This window comes from Manacus candei, unplaced genomic scaffold, assembly GCF_025592945.1.
Source record: "Manacus candei isolate 608988 ecotype Guabito, Panama unplaced genomic scaffold, ASM2559294v1 h1tg000018l, whole genome shotgun sequence".
Taxonomy (NCBI): Eukaryota; Metazoa; Chordata; class Aves; order Passeriformes; family Pipridae; genus Manacus; species Manacus candei.
Window position 1 is genome coordinate 7895600 of NW_026138066.1, and position 8846 is coordinate 7904445.

The window sequence follows — 8846 nt, forward strand, 5'->3', positions numbered from 1 at the left end:
GGTTAAGGCTGTGTGCACGTTTGAGACATCTGGTCCAACTGACACCCATGGTGAAAGGTATTTATCTACATCTCTCTCTCTCAGTGTGTTCCCCAGTCTTCATCCTCACACACTCAATCATTCCCTTGTTTGCTTCTCTTACACACTCATAAGTACTTATCAGAAGAGATATCTCTCCTGCCTTTAGTGAGTAATAATATACAGTGTTTTTAAAAATTTGCATGTCAACATCAATAGTTGGTTAGTTTTGATGACAATCTATAATCATCCCCTATTATTTCAGAACTGTGAATTTTGTGGTTCTTCTGTGTCAGAAGATGGACACTTATGTATCCTTACATATATACACACACACACTAAAAAACAAACAACAAAAACAACAAACAAAAAAACCAAACACCACAATAAAAAAAAAACATGCAAAACAAAAACCCAAACCAAAACATAAATAGGACAGTCCAGTACATACTCTTTCTTATAAAGAAAAAAGCACATGCATTAAATATGGAAGCTTAAGAGGAAATGGCATATGATAGAGATTTATTACCTGAGAGACAGCAATTGCAATCTAAAACATCAGTAGTTTTCAGAAGTCACTGATATCTAACAAGAGATCAGTACCCACATAGATTTATGGGGTCAATGAAGTCCCTAACAAATTGGCCTTTTGTCTACAAAGTAATTATTCAATGGTATTAATTGATCCCCATCGCACTGCAATTCCTGACAAAAGCTCTAGAAAAGGGGCCTGGTGAAATCTCCATTAAAAACATCACAAGAGTCTCAACGACAACTGTGGAAGATGGTTCAGATCCTAAAAAGACAACTGAGTTGAGAGTGCAGCTCCCTGGATGTAAAAGCAATTCTTGTAAACCAGGTTACACTAAACTGGTGAAATAAAAACAAACTTCCTCCCCAGAGACTTCATAGCATTTACTCTGAGGCCAAATCAAAGATTTGTTTCCAAAATCATTTGTCTATCCTTTCCATAAGTTGTTTTTTCTTAGGGGAGAAATTGTGTGTCTAAAGTGTGATTTCTGCTGTCTGTATTCCCATGGCTACTAGAAACCGCTAGAAAGGGAGCTGGGCACATCACATAAAGTGTCAGGCTAACAAATACCAACACAACAGCTCAGAGAAACAGACACTTTCTCCCACCTTCATCCTCCCATATCACACTATAAGAAAAGGGAAAAATAAATCAACAGAAAACTAGCCAAAACCATATAAGGGGATCAAATGTGTCCTTCAGAAATGTAAGCTCATCTAAAAATAGGATGAAAGGCTAAGCAAGTCACTTGTTTTTACTCATAGCAGTAATAAAGGTTCTTGTAAGGGATTTGCACAAGTTCTGTGCTGTTAGAGTAGCATCTGTCTCCTCATTGCCGGAGAAAAATGGTGGCGAGGATTTAGAGCATGTATAACCTGAGAGAGAAATCATCTGTCACTCCCTCACGGGGCATTAGCAAACTTTCCCTCTCCTAGGAGAAGGCAGAACCACTCTCTTTTCCCTGTCTCTTGTGACCACAGCTTCAAGCATTGTTACAATATGCTTATATTTCATGCTAATGAATAATATTAATAATTGGAACAAATCCATCTCTATTAAGAAAGAGTAAAAAAAAGCCCAGTTGAAAAGTGAAAACATGCTGTGCAATAAACAGGGTGAACCTGGTAGCAAAGAAAAGGTCAAGTAACAAACAGATCCTCTGCGTGAAAGGGATGATCCCTTTGCTCGACTGCTGTCACAAGTCAAACTGCTGCCACAAGCAATACCTCTCACCATCAAGACCTAGAGCAACAAAAACGGAAAGAATGGCCCATTCTGGAAGATATCATCCCAGGACAGGATGTAACATGCAATTTCTTGTGCCACTGTACTGTGTGGTCTCATGTAAACAGTGGATTTCTTGGTGTTTCAGTTGTCTGCCCTTTAACAGGAGTAAGTGTTGGAAAAATGAGTTCTTAGGCAGCCAGGCGATAGTAATGGAAGACATGGAGGGGTGCTACCTCAGAGATCAACAAGGTTTTTAGTATGCTCTGATACTTGTTTTCTCCTTCCCCAGTTGAAGAGCAGACTTTTCAACAGAAGTGCAGAAAAATAACAGAGTTATACATTTCAAAGAGGCAAAATGCTGCCAACCAACACATCATTTTTGTCTTGTGAGTCTCTCCTTCATCCACAAGCAAGATATTAATGTTCAATTTTCTGAAATATTTCATTCTTCTTCAAGACAGCAGCTTCTATGTCCCACTGAGATCAAAACTCAAAGGCCCTGGGAGGATACTGCCTCTTACAAATAACTGTCAAAATACCATAACACGAGCTAAAAGTGCTGATGCATCTGTACCACATGCTGCGTGGATGCTCCACTTCTAGATTACAACCACTTCTTGATTATAAGCCTTCTTTTACCTACACAACTTCTGAAAGGAGGAATGCAAAAATGCCTGCAGTAACGTGACTGCTATGAGAGATTGCCACTCTGAACCTTTTTGGGAAGGAGAAACAATACAAACATCCAACAAAAAAAATTATGCCCATAATGAGGATCGATTCAGGTGTGCATAATATAAAAAACATAATATAAACATAACATAAGTTTCTATAAAATGGGTTAGTCCAATAAATATTTTTTTTGCAAATAATATTTTAAACTATAAGAATAAACTTTTTCGCTTTCTGAGGAAAATAAAGAAATCCCAATACATAAGATTATGGACAAGGTGATAAGATGATTATCAGAAGGAATATCTAAAAGGAAATTGTAAGAAGAAGTTGTGATACACTGGAAATGGCAGAGAAAACATACTTCCCTTAGGAATATGCCTATGAGTCTTTCTTTAATAATTTTTTCTCATTAATTCAGAGGATAGGGATGTTACAAGAAACAAACTCAATTTTTCAATTTGACATTTACCTGAGGGAATCCCAGGTGAATGCTGCTGGACAAGCTAACACTCAAATATCTGTCCATTCTCTTAAGAAGTTTAGAATAGGCAGCAAGATTAGAGGTTTCCTTGCTGAAGTCTTCTCTTTAGGCAGTCTAAAGAGATGAAGAAGAGAAAGCACAGGAGAATTCAGTGTTTGGGTCTGATTTAGGTCATGAACTACATGGATACATGTTTTTAGTGCACATAAGTTTGTTTTGTGTGTATCTGCTTTTTAACAACTGGACTGATGCTGTTCAACTCATTTCATCAGGGTGACTGAAACAGTACTACAGATTTATTTACTGTTATTCTCCTTGGTTGGATTTAAATCATGAATTAAACTTGAGAAGATGTCTCATTTACCAATTATGTAAATGGAAGAATTGTTTTCTAATGAAATATTGGCACTAGATAAACAGCTGACACAACAGTGCTCCTGTTCTGCTAGTAGTTATAGACTTCCTTAGCCAGCAATTTCCACCTGGGAGGTTGGCAGGAAAAGCCCAAACTTGCCATTTGAGCATCACTGCTATAAAATTCTTCCCACTTGCTGTTAATCCAGAAAGATATGACTCCCTCACAAACCTCTAACTTTTAAATCCATCTCACTGTGCACTAACAGCTCTGAAATGAATTATAAGAGTGTAAGAAAAAAAAAAAGAAAAAACCCCAACAGATTAATTAAAGAATAACTATCTAAATCTGGGTTATCACAGGATTCCAACTGCTAAAACTAAAGTCCAATTTCCCCCAAAGCTGTTTACCCTGATCTAAACACTTTGACTGTTCTCCTACCAGCAGCCTAGTATAAATAGGAATAAGTAATGAAGCCATGGCTCTGCTGTGCTAGTTTTTCTGGAATATAACCCCTGTGGTAATAATTACATGGGCTTATCCATCCCAGTGTGAACACCACCAGAGTGTCAATTATGACAAATGTCTGATACCCACAAGTGTCTGTTGTAAAGAAAACCAACTGTTTCCATTCTCTTAACCTTGGGGTCAAGGTTTCCCACTGGGACTAACAGCTTTTTTTCCTGCTGTAAATATCCATTTGAGATTTGCTAGGAGGTGTTATGATACACAGACCTACTCTTTTAGCACTAGCTTTTTTTCTTCTTGGGTAATTTGAGCCTAACTCTCCCCAGGGGTTTACACTTATCTCTGTTTTTCATTTGTATTATCTCCTTTGGGTGAGACATTTCACATTTCTTTTCCACACCATTTGCAGTACAAGCTGGAGAGTCCCCAAAGCCCCTTGGTAGCATGGACTATTAGTGACCTGTTTCTCACCTCTGGGATATCACTTGCAGCCATTTGCTATTTTCAGCTTTTGAGACAATAATCAGAGGAATGGAAAAATCAGTAAAACTGGAACCACTAAGCTTCTGTCCTAGGAATACAGACTTCTCCAAGGTAAACCAAAGAACAGGCCATTGCAGAAGGAAATGATGATTAGTATGTGCAAAATAATGGACATTTTCAGTCACAGAGTAGTAGTATAAAATACATATATACCTACACGAATATACTCATATGAAGCCTAAAGAGGGCATATATGAACTCAAGAGCATCGTATAAGCAAAGAGTCAGAGTACACATGGAGTGAACATTTATGGTTTATATTAGGAAAAAAAAGACTTTTTTTTTTATGGGTACTGTAAGTCATTCTTTTAGTTGATTTACTTTCCATACACATTCTGGCCGCCTGATCCTTCCACTTTTCACATGCATGTGGTATTATAAACTACACTGAGGAAAATAAGAACTACCATTGTGGATCAAAATTATTTCCTTCCAATTCTCTAACCCAGCATCCTGTCCCCAGCAGTGGACATAGAAAAAAGCCTTTGAAGGAACATTATGATGCTTTCACCTAATACTATCCCAAATCTCAACTGCTTCAGCTTCACAAGCTGGATGTGGCCTGTAGGAATTTGGACACCTTCAGTGGATCTCTTTCATGAATTTACCCATTCTCCTCTCCAACACATAAAAGTACTCATCATCACAACAGCCTTGGCAGACTAAATGTAATAGATGCTACATTCTTTAGTAAGTAAATTTATCTTTTGAAAAAGCTACAGGTTGTATTCACGAACCTGAAGTTTAGTGGTACTTTTGTAATGAGAGGTTTCTCCTAAAATTCTGGAAAACTTCTAATGTGGGTATCAACATTTCATCTTCCCAATAATTACCTGCTGTCATACTAATTAAAACTCATATTTACTCCTACTCCTCCAAAAGACTTTCAGTACAGGATTTCTGGAATCCTGAATCAATGTACTGTATGGTTTATGGTTATAGAGAGCACCTAAGATGTCTCATTTCAGCTAAGGATAGCAATATGATATCTGTTCCGTTTTTAGAAGTAAGATGAAAGGGGACAATATACCTAGGACCTTGTGAAAAGGGGCAGGTTTGATAGCAGGAGCAGGAGGAAGAAATGTACACCTATGTCATAACTTAGAGACAAAACACCAAAGAAAATACTGCTATTGTAAGGATTCCTGTCCTACCTCTAAACATAGGTGAGACCAGCATTGAGCTTTGTCTTAGAGGAAATAAAGAACTTCCTGTATAGTAAATATTGGCTATAAAATGCTTCAAAATCTTTTTAAACAAAATATACTGCAGGCATACAAAATATTTTTTTAAAATATTTTAAATTGTCGCGCGAATTCTTTCCAAATCTACCTGTCCTGTGGATGGGTTAGTACCTGATTTATCATTCTTATATAACAGGGTGGAGTCTATAACAAGCAGTTTGGAATACTCTACAAGCTCAGACAGCAAAGGAACTCCATATTATGCTGTGCACCACAGTACCAAGAAGATGCCAACAAAACAAGGGGAATACAAAAAAACAAATAAGAAAAATTATTACAGGTCTAGAGAGGCTGATTCATGAGAAAAGGTGTAACATAAATAATTCCGTATAGCTTAGCTTACCCAAGGACTGAAGGATATTATAACTGTTTGTAAAATCAAATGAAAAGCACCAAGAAAAAGAAGGCTGATCCAGAGATTTATATGAGCTACTGATGCAATAAAAATATATAAGAGAAAATTTAGCTGGTAACCAAGAAACATCTCTTATCAATAAAGTCTTTTATCAATAAAGCCTCTAAAATTTTAGAATACTCTTTCAAATAAAAAAAAATCATATGACCTTGAGCCAGCAGTGTGCCCAAGTGTCCAAGAAGGCCAATAGCATCCTGGCTTGTGTCAAAAACAGTGAGGTCAGCAGGACTAGGACAGTGACTGTCTTCTTGTACTCAGCACTGACGTTGCTGCACCCTGAATCCGGTGTCCAGTTTTTGGTCCCTGATTACAGGAAGAACATTGAGGCACTGGACCGTGTCCAGAGAAGGGCAACAGAGCTGGTGAAGGGTCTGGAGCACAAGTCCCATGAGGAGAGGCTGAATGAGCTGGGGTTGTTTAGCCTCCAGAAGAGAAGGAAGTTGTAGCCAGGTGCGTGTCAGTCTCTTCTCCCAGGCAACCAGTGACAGGACAAGAGCAAATGGCCTCAAGTTGAACCAAGGGAGGTTCAGTTTGGACATTAGGAAAAATTTCTTCCCTGAAAGGGTGGTTAAGCATTGGAACATTCTGCCCAGAGAAGTGGCAGAGTAACCATCCTAGGAAGTGTTCAAGAAGTGACTGGATGTGGGGCTTAGTGCTGGTGGTGTTCAGCCAAAGGTTGAATTTTATGATCTTGGAGGTCTTTTCCAACCTTGATCATTCTATCATTCCATTATTTTTTAACAAATAAGGAAAAGAAAGGTGAGTAAAAGATGGCTGGCTGGTAAACCTGAAGACTGAAGTTGCTTCTTATAACACAAGTAGTAGACATGGGAGATAGCACCTTCCTTTTTAAGGTGCTATGCTAATGCTGTGATGACACCATGCAGAATATTGGGTACATTGGCGGATAGGGACCTGACCACCTTATTATTCAGACTACAGTTATTTATGTGTGGTGGGAAAGAGGAAAAAAATTATAATGGCTGATCATCCCCAACTCTGCATTGTACATGTATCCTAAAGGGGAAACCCAGTCCTTATCTTTTCCTGAATGAACACAATTGAGATGACAGTAATATGTAACCACATTACCAAAACTAAGAAGTGCTGTAATACAAACTTCCTCCCTAAATTCTATCATTTCACACAGGTGAACTCTCAGTGAGCCTGTTGCCAAAATTCTCTGTGTCTTTCAGTTTCAGGCAGATTTTTACAAATAATCTAGATGTGTCTGATTTTGATTGTATTCTTCTTATTTTAAAAAAATGAACAAAATGTCTTTTAATTAAATACCTGACATGTAACAAAGACCTCTCTGTATGGCCAATGTGGTCATAAATCTGCTTCTCCCTTTGTAAATAAGCTTTAGTAAGAACTAACTAAAAGGATAAGAAAGGATTTCCACTAATCAGGATTGCTTTCACATGGCTGAATTACACAGAGGAATCACAATGACTAGTCCTGCACTTGCTCTTCTGTCACCAGTGGACAAATGCACTCATTCCAGTGGAGCAGACAGAAATGGAAGCCACAATCCAATAGCCAAAAAGGACAGTCCTACAATCCTTATCCTCTCTAAGCTGCCAAAAGAAGGTAAAAGAGAAAAGTTGTTCTGCCAGCTACCAAACGGAAATGAAGCATCCCACTAGCAACCATGAAATACTGGTATCCCTAAACCAGAGTCTAATCTTGGTACTACATCAAGGGTTTATAATATGTGACAGTTTAAGGCAAACCCCACATCACTGAATTTAGCAAACAGCATACTATTATTACACTATTCCAAAGGTGACACACAGATTGGTTGAAACATCTGAACCCACATGAGTCAGCTGTCTCACACTGTAATTATCACCTGCTCTGAGCTAAAGCACGGACACAGTGTTTGTGAGAAATAAAGGAGGCTACTGAAAAGTAATATTATTTCCTCTACTACTGAAGCACACTGAAAATTCAAAAACCACTACAGGAAGTGTAATAAAAAAAAGAGAGAGAGAGAGAGAGAGAAAACACTAAAATGATTGAATTAACCTTTGTGATGTTTGATTCAATAAAGTTACCTCTTTAGAAATTATCTAAAGCTGCTGGAGTACCTCCAATTTATCAAAGAACTCAGCGTCAAAATTATATTGGCAGTAGAGAAATATTTTTAAATATTCCTATCCCATACATATCTCATTTATCCTTCCTCACTTCTAGGATCAATTAACCAAGCTAGAAAAATCAAATCTCAGTTTTGCAGAAACCTGCCCTTCCCCAAAGATAATTTCCATTGAATCACAAAAATCTTGGTTGCTTTTTAACCTTAGCAATGTTGGGTTTGACTACTGAAACAGAAAAGATCTTTTTTTATTCATAAATATACTCCAGGTAAATTTGATGCATAATCCTTTATAAAACGTTTTCCTTTGCCAGAAAAACATTAAATATCAGGGAAAGTGTCCCCAGATGGATTACAGAATAGCAAATACCTCTCAATGGCATTTTTAGTTTTGTTATTATTGCTTGACAGAGTAAAAATAGAAGTGTCTTCAAAGGTGTCTTTCCCTGGAATGAGCAACTCAACATAAAGAAAATTTATATGCTGAAAAAGTTACGGTCAATGTATTATGCCTGTATATATCGTATCTCTTCATTTACAATGTCTTGTCTCTCCTAAGAAAGCTCAGGTTGTAAATTTTTTAGACTTCAATAGCATCTTGCCCAATGGGGCCCTGAATGCAGATTTTGGATGCCCCTTTAAGTATGAGCAATCAGAATTACACAATTGAGTTTGCTGTTGCCTGCAGGAAAAAAAATATTTCTGACTTCCTTCAAGGCCAAGCGGTAAGGCTGAATGTTGCAGCTTCAAGCGTAGGAGGCAATTTAGAGCTGTTCTATTTTGTTTC

At 37.7% G+C, this 8846-nt stretch overlaps 1 protein-coding gene across 9 annotated transcripts in view; it reads right to left on the reverse strand.

Moving 5' to 3' along the window:
• NCF4 (neutrophil cytosolic factor 4) overlaps positions 1-8846 on the reverse strand; it is an 80436-nt gene that overhangs the window by 23781 nt on the left and 47809 nt on the right. Inside the window, exon 1 of one of the 9 annotated variants that reach the window (XM_051784631.1) lies at positions 2922-3039. The exons of the other annotated variants lie outside the window; for them this stretch is intronic. The gene's annotated coding sequence lies outside the window, so the exon portion shown is untranslated. Of the gene's footprint in view, positions 1-2921; positions 3040-8846 lie in introns of those variants that run through there. 9 annotated transcript variants of the gene reach the window in all.